This window comes from Giraffa tippelskirchi, chromosome 1 (assembly GCF_054371585.1).
Source record: "Giraffa tippelskirchi isolate mGirTip1 chromosome 1, T2T-mGirTip1v1.2.pri, whole genome shotgun sequence".
NCBI lineage: Eukaryota > Metazoa > Chordata > Mammalia > Artiodactyla > Giraffidae > Giraffa > Giraffa tippelskirchi.
This window is the reverse complement of record NC_137275.1, coordinates 174,047,463-174,062,840: the sequence shown is the minus strand read 5'-3', so window position 1 is coordinate 174,062,840 and position 15,378 is coordinate 174,047,463.

The window sequence follows — 15,378 nt, the reverse complement described above, 5'->3', positions numbered from 1 at the left end:
AATAGAGTGCAGAATATAAAATTTTAGATATAACACGAGAAAAAAGACATTGAGTGCCTGGTGCTTTGAACTATGTTCCAGAGTCAAGAGCAGTAAGAGAGAGACAAATGGTAACGGAAGAGAAATCAAGACAGAAACAGAGGTGGAGCCGGCAGGGGGGTGGGGGAGGGATGCACATTCACTCTCTAGATCCATCAGGAAACCTTTGGGAGTTGAGCTGGACACCCGTTACATAGGGCCTGAATCTCTAGCCTCACGACCGAGCTGCTCTCCTGTGAGAGCCCCCCACAGGCTGCCATGGTGATCAGAAAACCATCTCGCCTGCTCCACACCATCTGTCCTGGCCCACCTCTCAAAACTTTTACACTACCTTTGCCCACTGTATGTCTTTCTTTAGCCACTGGGGCTTTCTTTTCTTCCTAAATGTAACCATCTTGTGTGCTCTCTCTCTCGGGATTTCTGCACTAGCTGCGGCTGTCTTTGCTCACAGTGCTCCCCACCTCATCCATCCTCACCCACATCATGTCTTCACAGGGTTAGAATCTTCTTTCCTTCCTGTCATTCACTTTCTGCTTAAATGACAGCTTCTCTGAGACATGTGATAACAATGATCCAAAGGAGCCTTCCAGTTAGTTGCTCCGATGTTGCCCTGTTTTAATTCTCTGTACAGCACTCATCACCACTTGAAATGATCTTATTTTCATATTTGTGAATTTAATGTCTATCTTGTCCAACCTAGATTACAGGTCCCATGAAAGCAGGGACCTTGCTCATCTTATTTTCTGACACACGCATTCCCCAAGGTCTCTGCGGTAAAGCAGGTACTCCATTAATATTTGTTTTGCCATTAATGACTGAGGTAACACATCGCATAAGCCTTTCCTGAGAGAAAATGAGGGGAATGGTATTAAAAAAAAAAAAAAAGGAGAAAAAGTTGTACAAATGAAGATTCTTCTTCCCTGCTTTGTAGTCTGCCATAGAACTAGACCAACATAGCTCTTTACACGGGCAACTGATCATACTAACAAGTTCTCAAGAATGGCCCATTTACTGTAGTGAACTTTTTAATGCAGATTTATTGTCAGGCATTGAAGATCTAGAGATGAATGCTACATTATTCATATCTTTGAGAAAGTAGGGAGAAAGTTACCAACAGTATGCAAAATGCTTTGGTGAAGTTGTGTACAGCTATTTTGAGCAGAAAGGAGACCAGCCAAATCTGGCCTAGAAAAGTTGTGTATTTTTTGGGTTTTGAAAAGATAAGAAAATGAAGGGAAATTTCATTCTAGGTAGAGGGGCAAGAACACATACAATAACGTTTTAAAAGATGATGCTCTTCAATCAGGGGAAAGTTGAGTGTTTCCTACATGGCAGGAAGCCAGGGAACAGAGAGGTGGATAACGTACCAATGAAGGGTCTCTGCTGCCAAGATACAAGTTTTGGACAAACTTGTGATCACTAAAGTGTAATGGAGGGGATTTAAGAGGAATGGTGACAAGATCAGACCCATGTTTTAGAAAGGCAAGCGGATGCTCATGCAATGGCCCTGGCAAAAGCCCCACGCCCACTGCACTGATATAAGTGAGACAGGACTGAGACAGTAGCACACTGGAAGGAGAGACAGCAACCCAGAGCTAGGATTGACAGGATTCCTTCCTAACTAGATGTGTGCAGTGAGGAAATGAGAGAGATCACGGACGGTGGCCATGGCAGGAACAGACGAGGAACATAGGAGACTGAAGGGAATTCTCTTAGGGGCTAAGACAGTTTGAATGTATGATGCATTCCAGCAGCCTTGGCATTTTATTGGTTGTTAAAGACCTCTAAGCCTTAGCCAGTGGGTATTTAAAGGCTGAGATAAAAAAGCATCATGACAGGCCAGCAGGGTAGGTATTTTTAAGACAGAATTGCTGTCAGTCACCCAGAGAGACCGCTGCCTTCATTAACGGAACACAGGCCAAGCCTGCTGCCAGCCACCATGAATATCCCCTCCCGCACACCCCCACTGTCATACATTATCAGTCGCTTCAATCCATCTAAGATAATGAGACCATTTTGCAACTCCATTATGATTCACTCTCAAATTTAAAAGCTATAGTCAAACCACATGAAGGAACAGCATTAAGGAAGTGCGGTGACATCCTTCAGGGTTCCACGTGCTTCTCTGGCAGCCAAGCCAGTCTTCTGCACGTTACCTCTCACAGGGTATTTGCCAATCTCTTTCTCCAAGAGTATTAGTAAAAAATCAATAGCTCCCAGTTGGACACCAAATGCAGCTGCCACATTCCATGTTGGTGCCAGCAAAGTACTTCACATGGGCAGACAGCTCTCTGAGGCTGCTTTATTTCTTGTCAGCCTTTCAAACTTCACTCCAACAGCAATCTTTTGTATTTAAGCTAGTGGCCACAAAACCAGAATGGGTCTTCTGGTCAAACGTGCCTTTTATGTGTCATACCACATTTCTTCTCCTCCCTGTATTTTGTTTTAAGGATGGAAAGAATGCAATTGGCTTTTCCTGCTGCTACTTTTGTTATGGTCACAAACATCCTAACAGAAGAATATCTATTCACATTGAGCCTTCTTGTGCCCAGAGAAATTCCATTCATGATTTGATAAATGTATCTGCCTTATTGCCTCTCAACACAGGCTTCCTTAAATTTTCTGTGAAGCCACTAACACACTGTCAGAGTTTGATTAGTAAAATGAACCAATAAATCTCTTCTCTTTTTTTCAAACAACACTTTGTGTAGTCCAGTTCTCAACCTGTCGGGGGTAATGTTTGTACAGTTTTGAAAGAGGAGCCATGAGCATTCTTCTTTAGCCTGGCACCTTCTTCTGCCACCATATTGAAGCTGAAGGTTATGGGTTTCCAGATCAAAGCTCTGAATTGGCAGGAAGCCTAGCTAATTACTCTGCTGGCACTGAGCCTCTTGGGAGATCAGATACGCCTTCCTCACCTTCAATACAGCTCAGAAACAGGGAATTAAATACTGGATAAGGAACTGAGAGGAATCATTCACTGCAGACAGAGTTGAACAGAAGTATCTGTTGGAGAACAGGGCCCTTTGGCACCATATCTGAGGCTCACAAATGACAAAGCAGATGTGAAATGCTACTGGGGCCAAACGGGATTGGAAAGACCCTAGGGACTTTTCCCAAAATGCTTAAACCTCCCCAAGAGGGAGAAGTTCAGAAAACCGAGAAAATTTCCTCCAGCCAGCAAACGTAGCAAATCTAACATGCAAAACTTTTGTGTTTGAGTCATAATTCTCCTCCAAAAATGATTTTTAAGGGCACTGCTGTAACTCCTTTGGCTACTCCTTAAAGAAAACTCTCCAACATTCCAAAAACAGGTTATCTGCTCAGATTTTCTGAGGAGCAAACACTTTTAGTGCTATGAGGTCTCGAAAAATCACCAAGTCACTGAGCTGCCCTTTAGAGCCTCATAGTCTGGGGAGACAGACAGCCATGCCATTATAATCATGCGTACAGAGGTCTTTGGAGGGAAAAGAGGTGGTAAAATGAAAAAAAAAGAAAATACAAGGATCTAGGTGTCATGGAAGATGGGAGATCTGATTTGAGCCCTGACTGACTGATTGATTATTTGAGCTTCAGCTGACAAGGTAGGGAAATGGAAGAAAACTGAACCTGGAAGGAGCAGTTAAAGCAGAAGGAAATATTTGAGGAAGTTCGGGACATGCTAAAAAAATAGTGAATAGAACTGGTATATACAATGCTTGCTTGAACCCAGTAAGGAGCAAAAAATGGGAAATGTAACAGGGAAGGCCAACTTCGACATCTAAGAAGTGGGAGATTTTTTCGGTATGCAAGGAGGAACCACTGAATGGCTTTGGGAAAGAGAAAAGAGTAGCCAGATCCCAGCTGTAGGATGATAGTTGGAGAGAGTGGACAGACTAGATTGGAGGGGTGAGTCTGCAGATGGTGACAGTATAATAATACTCCATGTATGAGGTAAGGCAAACCTTATGGTAACAAGACAGAGTGAAATAGTCAAGGGTGTGTGTGGTAGGCTAAATAACGGCATTCCAGAGATGACTAGGTCCTAATCCCCAGAACCCGTGTATGTGTCACCAAAGGGACTCTGCAAATATGACTACAGATCTTGAGATGGGTAGATAACTTTGAATTATCCATTTAGAAATAAGAGTCCTTATACAAGGGAGGTAGGATCAGCATCAAAGAGAAAATGCAGGATGTAAGCAGAGATCAGAGAGGAGGGAAGATGTTGCCCTGTGGTCTTTGAAGATGGAGTAAGGGGCCATGGGTCAAGCATCTGTGCATCCTCTAGAAGCTAGAAAGGCAGGCGAGCAGATTCTTCTCTAGAGCCTCCAGGAGGAATGTGATCTTGTTGACACCTTGATTTAGCCCAACGAGACCCAGTTTGGACTTCTCACCTCTAGAACCATAAGATAATAAAATTGCGTTTTAAGCCACAATGTTTGCAGTAATTTGTTATAACAATTATAAGAAATTAATATGGTGTCAGACACATTTCCCAGGTAGTATTCATAGTATTTATCAATTGACTGGATATGAGGAAAAAGAAAAATGAAAAATTGAAACTGGCATAATACAATCATTGATAAAATTTAATTAACCATTGAGAGAAAGGAAAATTGAGCAGAGTATGGTGAAAGAGAGTGACTCGATCGACATGAGTTTGAGCAAGCTCCGGGAGTTGGTGATGGATAGGGAAGCATGGTGTACTACAGTCCATGCGGTCACAAAGAGTCGAATAGGACTGAGCGACTGAACTGACTAAAGCAATGCAACTCACATTACTCATCTTCATAAAGAATTTACAATAATCATTTGGAATCTTATAAAGCTTATGCCAGGGCTGTTTCCAGCTTAATTTTTGACAGATTCCTCAGCATCCTACATATCCCATTCCAGGAATGCCTGTTCTATTATCCCTGACATATGTGGGTAACTTAGATTTTTAATTCTCTTTGTTCTTCTCTTCACGCTCACCAGAAAGAACCTACCACAAACCACCTGGCAGTTCTGTTTAAACCCATCTGCTCTCCAAACTCTCCACCATGCTAAGTTACCCTTGCCAGATCCAGCTCTCTTGGAAACTGTTCCCTCATATTTGGATGTTCCTATAGAAATCTCCAATTTCTCAGACTTCTGTTAGGTAAAGGAGTGCTCAATCACCCCCCCACCACCACCACTGCTGAGACCTGGGCATCAGCAGACACTCAGATCCTGGAGTCCCCACTTCATTCCCAAACGGCTTTTCAAAGACCTTCCCAAAGACCTTCCTCATCTCTAAGGAGGTATAAGAGAGTAACACTTACCGCAGAGCATCACAGGTATACCTATGATACACAACCTCAAATCTTTGTGGAATAAGGCTGAGTTCAAATAAATAAGCACCTTTCTTGCCTTGACAAGTCAGTGCCCATAATTTCCAAGTGCCTTGTGGGGTAGAAATCTGTCCACTTAACAGAACATGCTCACCTCCTTTCTTTTCCATTCTATTGGGAATACAATTAAGTAAATTATAGATCAACGTATCATTGTAACACTGAAGATCACTTGTTCACATCTTCCAACAACTTTCCTTCCAAACTGCACCCAAATGTCTAAATAAACTGGTTCAGCAACTGTCTTCTTTGTGATGGGCTCAGCTGAGAACAGCTGCCTTATCCAACTGGCACTATAGACACAAGTGACAAGAGGTTGTGAACTATTTCGAGACCCATGAAAATGTTAGAGACCTAAAAATGAGTTAGAGTCTCTAAAATACAAAAGGAAGACCAAAATTCAAAATTTATAAATGTTTAACCAAATGCCTGTAAAAATCTTATACTCCTCTTTACCAATCATTAAATTTAATATTTGCACAATTTCACTCCAACTTGAAAAACAATCAGGAGCATATATTTTCTCACTTAGAATTTTGAAGGCACAATAATTTCCAAAAGAATCACAGTCAATCATAAAGCAGTTACTTGACATGAAATAATTCTGAAAGTCAATTTACAAAAATGCTGTCATTTATAAAATATGCTGTATTTCACTTTTGATGTAGAGATAACACTAATGTTGGATGTTGTATGGTATGGAAAACCCCAAAAAAGGATTCTTTACAGTTTATGAAGATTCAGTTCAGTTCAGTTGCTCAGTCATGTCCGACCCTTTGTGACCCCATGAACCGCAGCATGCCAGGCCTCCCTGTCCATCACCAACTCCCTGAGTCCACCCAAACCCATGTCCATCGAGTCGATGATGCCATCCAGCCATCTCATCCTCTGTTGTCCCCTTCTCCTCCTGCCCTCAATCTTTCCCAGCATCAGGGTCTTTTCAAATGAGTCAGCTCTTCGCATCAGGTGGCCAAAGTATTGGGGTTTCAGCTTCAACATCAGTTCTTCCAATGAACACCCAGGACTGATCACCTTTAGGATGGACTGGTTGGATCTCCTTGCAGTCCAAGGAACTCTCAAGAATCTTCTCCAACACCACAGTTCAAAAGCATCAATTCTTCGGCGCTCAGCTTCCTTTATAGTCCAACTCTCACATCCATACATGACCACTGGAAAAACCATAGCCTTGACTAGACGGAACTTTCTTGGCAAAGTAATGTCTCTGTTTTTTAATATGCTGTTTAGGTTGGTCATAACTTTCCTTCCAAGGAGTAAGCATCTTTTCATTTCATGGCTGCAGTCACCATCTGCAGTGATTTTGGAGCCCCCCAAAATAAAGTCAGCCACTGTTTCCTCATCTATCTGCCATGAAGTGATGGGACTGGATGCCATGATCTTAGTTTTCTGAATGTTGAGGTTTAAGCCAACTTTTTCACTCTCCTCTTTCACTTTCATCAAGAGGCTCTTTAGTTCTTCTTCACTTTCTGCCATAAGGGTGGTGTCATCTGCATATCTGAGGCTATTGATATTTCTCCTGGCAATCTTGATTGAAGCTTGTGCTTCATCCAGCCCAGCATTTCTCATGATGTACTCTGCATATAAGTTAAATAAGCAGGGTGACAATATAGAGCCTTGAAGTACTCTTTTTCCTATTTGGAACCAGTCTGTTGTTCCATGTCCAGTTCTAACTGTTGCTTCCTGACTTGCATACAGGTTTCTCAAGAGGCAGGTCAGGCGGTCTGAATTATATTAAAACTTTCTCGTGGCTAAGAGCACAGAGGCCAGTGATGTACGAGGTGCAACTGAACCCATTATCATTCTCAGGTTCAAACTTACTTGGAGTTTTATACTGTGGAAATGCACAGTACAGACTTTTGAACAATCCCTTATACACCCCAAGGCCCTTCCATAACTAGAGCAATATAGAAGTATATTGCTTGCTACCACTCAGGGCATCCAAGCTCCCAGAAATGCATTTTCTCTAGGGTTCACCAGGGTGCTTTGCAGCCTTCCAGAACCAGCCTTAGTTTTTGCTGCTGCTTTAATTTTGCTAGCCTGCCTTCCTCAAGCACTTGGCAAAGGAATTGCTACATCCCAGGGACGGGACGTGGGACCCTCCACCTGAATGTTCAGCTTTCTAGTCACTCTCCTGCACTGGCTGCTGTTAAGTCTGGCAGGTCTTCTTAAAACCCCACCTCCTGTCTCTCTTCTTTCAGATATCTATTTTGCAACATCAAAAACAGCAGAGCCTTTTCCCTTCCAAATCAATCTTCATTTTCAAAACTGACTCTATGTTCCTGAGGTGGCCAGAAAATTCCAGTTTTTATCAGAGATTTAGTATTCCAGTCAAGATGTTGCCAAGCTCTTAAATGTGGATTGTTCGTTCACTAATTCAGTGGCGGGGCACCTTCCATCCAGGCTGAGAAGAGAGTTGTTTTTGGATTCTCCCCTGGACACTTAAGGAATTTCAGTTAGCTATCTGCATTGTCATTCATATGCAGAAATTTTAGACTAGAAATACTAAGCTGACAGTGTCCTGAAAGCAAGGCCCCAACTCCCCTCCTTCTCTCTCCTTTTGGTCTCCACCTCAAGTACAGGAGGAAAACAAAAAGGGGAAGCAAGCAGTGCAGTGACTCTTTTATGGCTGACCTACTGCACAAGTAGGGAAATAACAAAAAGCAGATACATTCCATTCACACACTGGGGGTCAGGCAATCATAAATCAGGTACAAACACATGCATGAAACAAGGAAGTGATATACCATGGAACATTTTATTGTAAATGAGACAATTACCAGCAGTTCCAGAAACGAATCAACCTCCAGTTCACTCCTCTTACGTGGCCAGGACACGCCCACCTGGTGGCATAATTCTGGTGAACTAAAGGGGGTGGTAATTACATAGAGGTCTTATTGTTCCAATTCTTTTGATATGGATGCTAGAGCTTGTTTAGAGCTTGAATACTGTTTTCCTGAGAATTCTATATCCTCTATCATCCATGCCTTTAGAGTCTCATTGTTTCTTTAAATATTTGACAGTTTGTGAACCTATTTTCTACAGGCAACCTATTCATTCCTATAGGGCTTTTCAGGAGTGAGATCAGGTAAGTGAATGGATAGCATAAAAGTAAAGTTCAGTTCAGTCGCTCAGTCATGTCCGACTCTTTGCAACCCCATGGACTGCAGCACGCCAGGCTTCCTGTCCATCACCAACTCCCAGAGTATACTCAAACTCATGTGCATTGAGTTGGTGATGCCATCCGACCATCTCATCCTCTGTCCTTCCCTTCTCCTCCTGCCTTCATTCTTTCCCAGCATCAGGGTCTTTTCAAATGAGTCAATTGTTCATATCAGGTGGCCAAAGTAATTGGAGTTTCAGCATTATATCAGTCCTTCCAATGAATATTCAGGACTGATTTCCTTTAGGAGGGAGTGGTTGCATCTCCTTGCTGTCCAAGGGACTTTCAAGAGTCTTCTCCAACACCACAGTTCAAAAGCATCAATTCTTTGGCGCTTAGCTTTCTTTATAGTCCAACTTTCACATCCATACATGACTACTGGAAAAACCATAGCTTTGACTAGATGGACCTCTGTTGGCAAAGCAATGTCTCTGCTTTTTAATATGCTGTCTAAGTTAGTCATAACTTTCCTTCCAAGGAGCAAATGTCTTTTAATTTCATGGCTGTAATCACCATCTGCAGTGATTTTGGAGCCCAAAAAACTAAAGTCTGACACTGTTTCCATTGTTTCCCCATCTATTTGCCATGAAGTGATTGAACCAGATGCCATGATCTTAGTTTTCTGAATGTTGAGTTTTAAGCCAACGTTTTCACTCTCTACTTTCACTTTCATCAAGAGGCTCTTTAGTTCTTCTTCACTTTCTGTCATAAGGGTGGTGTCATCTGCATATCTAAGCTTATTGATATTTGTCCCAGCAATCTTGATTCCAGCTTGTGCTTCATCCAGTCCAGCATTTCTCATGATGTACTCTACATATAAGTTAAATAAGTACATTGACAATATACAGCCTTGACATACACCTTTCCCGATTTGGAACCAGTCTGTTGTTCCATATCCAGTTCTAACTACTGCTTCTTGACCTGCATACAGATTTCTCAGGAGGCAGGTCAGGTGGTCTGGTATTCTCATCTCTGTCAGAATTTTCCACAGTTTGTTGTGATCCACACAATCAAAGGCTTTGGCATAGTCTATAAAGCAGAAGTAGATGTTTTCCTGGAATTCTCTTGCTTTCTCCATGATCCAACGGATGCTGGCAATTTGATCTCTGGTTCCTCTGCCTTTTCTAAATCCAGCTTGAACATCTGGAAGCTCACGGTTCACATAAGGCTGAAGCCTGGCTTTGAAAATTTTGAGCATTACTTTGATAGCATGTGAGATGAGTGCGATTGTGTGGGAGTTTGAGCATTCTTTGGCATTGCCTTTCTTTGGGATTGGTATGAAAACTGACCTTTTCCAATCCTGTGACCACTGCTGAGTTTTACAGATTTGCTGGCATACTGAGTGCAGCACTTTCACAGCATCATCCTTTAGGATTTGAAATAGCTCAACAGGAATTCCATCACCTCCACTAGCTTTGTTTGTAGTGATGCTTCCTAAGGCCCACTTGACTTCTCATTCCAAGGGGTCTGGCTCTAGGTGAGTGACCACATCATTGTGATTATTTGGGTCATGAAGATCTTTTTTGTACAGTTCTTCTGTGTATTCTTGCCACCTCTTCTTAGTATCTTCTGATTCTCTCAGGTCCATACCATTTGTGTCCTTTATTGAGCCCATCTTTGCATGAAATGTTCCCTTGGTATCTCTAATTTTCTTGAAGAGATCTCTCAGTTCAGTTCAGTCGCTCAGTCGTGTCTGACTCTTTGCAACCCCATGAATTGCAGCACGCCAGGCCTCTCTGTCCATCACCAACTCCCGGAGTCTACCCAAACCCATGTCCATCGAGTCAGTGATGCCATCCAACCATCTCATCCTCTGTTGTCCCCTTCTCCTCCTGCCCCCAATCCTACCCAGCATTAGGGTCTTTTCCAATGAGTCAACTCTTCACATGAGGTGGCCAAAGTATTGGAGTTTCAGCTTCAACATCAGTCCTTCCAATGAACACCCAGGATTGATCTCTTTTAGGATGGATTGATTGGATCTCCTTGCAGTCCAAGGGACTCTCAAGAGTCTTCTCCAACACCACAGTTCAAAAGCATCAATTCTTCAGCGCTCAACTTTCTTCACTGTCCAACTCTCACATCCATACATGACCACTGGAAAAACCATAGCCTTGACTAGACGGAATTTTGTTGGCAAAGTAATGTCTCTGCTTTTCAATATGCTATCTAGGTTGGCCACAACCTTCCTTCCAAGGAGTAAGCGTCTTTTAATTTCATGGCTGCAATCACCATCTGCAGTGATTTTGGAGCCCAAAAAAATCAAGTCTGACACTGTTTCCACTGTTTCCCCATCTATTTCCCATGAAGTGATGGGACTGGATGCCATGATCTTAGTTTTCTGAACGTTGAGGTTTAAGCCAACTTTTTCACTCTCCTCTTTCACTTTCATCAAGAGGCTCTTTAGTTCTTCACTTTCTGCCATAAGGGTGGTGTCATCTGCATATCAGAGGTTATTAATATTTCTCCCGGCAATCTTGATTCCCGCTTGTGTTTCTTCCAGCCCAGCGTTTCTCATGATGTACTCTGCATATAAGTTAAATAAGCAGGGTGACAATATATAGCCTTGACCTACTCCTTTTCCTATTTGGAACCAGTCTGTTGTTCCATGTCCATTTCTAACTGTTGCTTCCTGACCTGCATACAGGTTTCTCAAGAGACAGGTCAGATGGTCTGGTATTCCCATCTCTTTCAGAATTTTCCACAGTTTATTGTGATCCACACAGTCAAAGGCTTTGGCATAGTCAATAAAGATCTCTAGTCTTTCTCATTCTATTGTTTTCCTGTATTTCTTTGCATTGGTCACTGAGGAAGGCTGTCTTATCTCTCCTTGCTATTGTTTGAAGCTCTGAATTCAAATGGCTATATCTTTCCTTTTCTCCTTTGCCTTTCGATTCTCTTCTTTTCTCTTTGTAAGGCCTCTTCAGACAACCATTTTGCCTTTTTGCATTTCTTTTTCTTGGGGATGGTCTTGATCACTGCCTCCTGTACAATGTCACAAACCTCCATCCATACTTCTTTAGGCACTATATCAGGTCTAATCCCTTGAATCTATTTGTCACTTCCACTGTATCATTGTAAGGGATTTCATTTAGGTCATACCTCAATGGTCTAGTGGTTTTTCCTACTTTCTTCAATTTCAGTCTGAATTTGGCAATAAGCAGTTCATGATCTGAGCTTGTTTTTGCTGACTGTATAGAGGTTCTTGATCTTTGGCTGCAAAGAAAATAGTCAATCTGATTTCAGTATTGATCATCTGGTTATGTCCATGTGTAGAGTCTTCGCTTGTGTTGTTGGAAGAGGGTGTTTGCTACGACCAGTGCATTCTCTTGGCAAAACTCTATTAGCCTTTGCCCTGCTTCCTCTGTATCCAAGGCCAAATTTGCCTGTTACTCCAGGTACTTCTTAACTTCCTACTTTTGCATTCTAGTCCCCTATAATGAAAAGAACATCTTTTTGGGGTGTTAGTTCTAGAAGGTCATGTAGGTCTTCACAGAACGATTCACCTTCAGCTTCTCAGCATTATTGGTCAGGGCATAGTCTTGAATTACCATGATATTGAATGGTTTGCCTTGGAAACAAACAAAGATCATTTTGTCGTTTTTGAAATTGCATCCAAGTACTGCATTTTGGACTCTTGTTTACTATGATGGCTACTCTATTTTCTAAGGGATTTTTAGAAGAAAAAATATATAAATAAATATTTATATATAAGCATATATATAAATATATTAAAAAAAAGTAGACCACAAATCTTATACAGCATTATATTTAGAAATATCAGCAGACTCTCCATATTATACTAATTTGCATTAAAATGTGAAATGGGCCTTTGTTTAAAGAATTTTTGTGCTCTTTCCACAGAAAATCTTTTAGCACTTATTGAAATAGTTAAATTAGAAAAACCTTTAGAGACTCCTCACATTACCAAAGCATTTGAACATCTTACATAAAAGCATCCTAAAACTTTCCCCAAACCCTCCATGCAGTTCCCAAAGCCTAACCCAATATTGTGTTCTTTTACTCATTTTGTAAATCCTGAATTTTGAGGGTATAAAGAAAAGAAAATGCATTTAGGAACTGTATTACACAGTGAAACAACTGATGTCTTTAAGTTCTGAATTCCATGTTAAAGGGACTCTTCCTTTATGAGGAAATAAAAACACAACATCATGGCAGGTGTCATGAAAGAAATTTTCATTTTACACCCAAAGTTTTGAAATAACCTCTTTCTAAAATCGTAAGTGCAGAAGTAACATGTTAGAAAGGAAGAGAACAAACAATAGGATTTATTGGCAATGTTTTACTGCCAGTGGTGGAGCAGAAACAACATATCTACCTTAAAAGTGTGCTGTTCTTAGGCCACTGAGCTGCCAGCCCTTATGGCCTTAAGGCTCAGAGATTCCAGAAGACTTGGGAGAATTTCCCACTGGCTTGCTGAATTCAATGCTAACAGGAGTAGCCTTCAATTTGCGTAGCTCTTAATGAAATGCATATCCTATTACAATGGAACAGCAAGTTTCTAGATCTTGACCAGGCTGGCATTTGCTCCTAAGAAAAACAAAATGGTCCACAAAGGGGCGATTGATGTTCAACTGGATCTAGCTAAAATCACAAGCAGCTTGTTAGAAGCAAATGATCAGCCTTGGTTTCCTGAGTGTGCACTAGCACCAATCTGTAAAGGACATCGGGCCAAAGAAAGAGGGGGATGAATGCCAGCCCCACACCCCCACCCCATCCGTCATGATCCTCCTACAAAAGTGGGACCCTGTGTCAGTCCTTGCTTTTTCCTGAGAAAAATCAAACTACTCTGGGGAGGTTTTTTTTAAGTCTTCGAATTTTCAGCCTCGATGCTAACATCGAATAATGTTTTCTGAAGCATTTGTTTTTTGCTCTTTGCCAAGCGTCTTGGTAGAAGCAGCATTTCCGTGATGTGCTAGGTGGCTTCACAAATATTATCTTGTGTCACCAGCCAATAAAACTATAAAATAGGCTCTCATATTCCTGCTGTGTAGATGAAATATAGAATTTCAAAAAGATTAAATGACCTGCCCAAAGTTCACCACAAATAAATGATGGGATCAGGGTAGAATCTGTGTCCTTAGAGCTTAAATGACCTGCCCAAAGTTCACCACAAATAAATGATGGGATCAGGGTAGAATCTGTGTCCTTAGAGCCAAGTCCCCTGTCCTTTTGTCTACAGCTCAACTACCTCCTGAGGTCAGTGTACCGGAACACATGAAGCTGCCTCAGCAAATGTTGAGTCCCACCAGTTCTGCAGGTTGTAAACTGTTCAGAATTTTTACAAGAAATTTTCCCCAGAGCTCGCACAGATCTCTCATGCTGTCACAGAAAACACGAAAAAGCCTCGGATTAGAATTTCAGCTGTAGCACTGGCCTTCTGTGGGTCTTGCACAAGTACTTATCTCTCATGCACCTCAGTTTTGTTACCTTCAGATCAAGGATAATAATTGTGACTAGGTAGGGCTCTCTTTATCCCTCTGTCCTTTTCCATTCTCACATCTGGTGCAGAGAGAGTTTGCAGTATATATATCCATGCTAGGCTGCAGAAGGTAGCAGACAGTAAGAGGTTTGTTTGTTTCACACTTGAGAATGTGAGGATACTCCTGATTATAATAAAGCAACTGTGAAAATATTATGATTATGTGAAAATATTATGATGCAATACAGAAATATGAACACTACCTTTGTATTTGATGATATTAAAGAACTAGTGTCAAAATATTTTAAATGTGCAATATTTCCTAATTGTGATACTGTATCATGATTATGCAAGATATTACTGTTGGGGAAAAGTGGGTAAAGGATACACAGAGTTTTTTGTACAATTGTATATGAATTTGTAATTATTTCTAATTTAAAATTATTTTAAAAATTTAGATGTGATTATGCTACTTTGGTTATACTAAAAAAATCTTTTTCAGTGATAAATAATGAGGCATTCATGGATGAAATAGTTAAGAAATACATATTTGGCAATGAAAATTTTAAATGTTGTTTTCACATGATATACCAAAATAAGATATGTTTTTTAGAAGAAGGAATTAAAGAAAATTACTTGTATAAACATCTACAAAACTACTAAAAGCTGTATCATAATCCTAAAAATAATTCATGCCTTTGATCACAGTGTTTCCATTTTTGTGAATCAATTGCAAACAAACATTATATGTGTGTGTGTATATATATAGGACCATACATATTTATGAGAAATGTATATAGCACAGATATAGAATCAATCTACAATCATCTGCAAGTATGTCAAAATAAAAAGAAAAATAAGTGATATGTGAATAAAAACAGTATACAATTTTTATCGATAGTATGATTAGAAACGTTGAAAAGCAAAAGCAAGCATATAAAAATATATTTCAACAAAAAAATTTTTTTAAGAATTCAAGGAAAATCAGACAAGACTAGCTAGCTTAGCCATGAAGTACTGGTAATTTGCACTTTGATTTCAGGGGAGAGGAGGGGAAAAAAAGCAAAATAAGCCAGGATCAAACCTAAATGGTTTACATGAATTATCCTTATATAATCTTCACCACAGCCCCATGAAGTAGACAGTACTACTTACTGTTAACACCCATTTCACAGATGAAGAAAGTGAGACATCAAGAGGTGAAGCAGCTCACCCCAAATTACAAAGATAGTAAGTGACTGAGATGCGATTCAAACCCCAAGCAGTCTGGTTTCAGAACCTATACTGCCTGACAAGATAGTTAATATCAGCAAGAGAAAGCCTTGCTCATTCTGTAAAGTCTCCTCTCAAGGATTTGAAAGACTTAG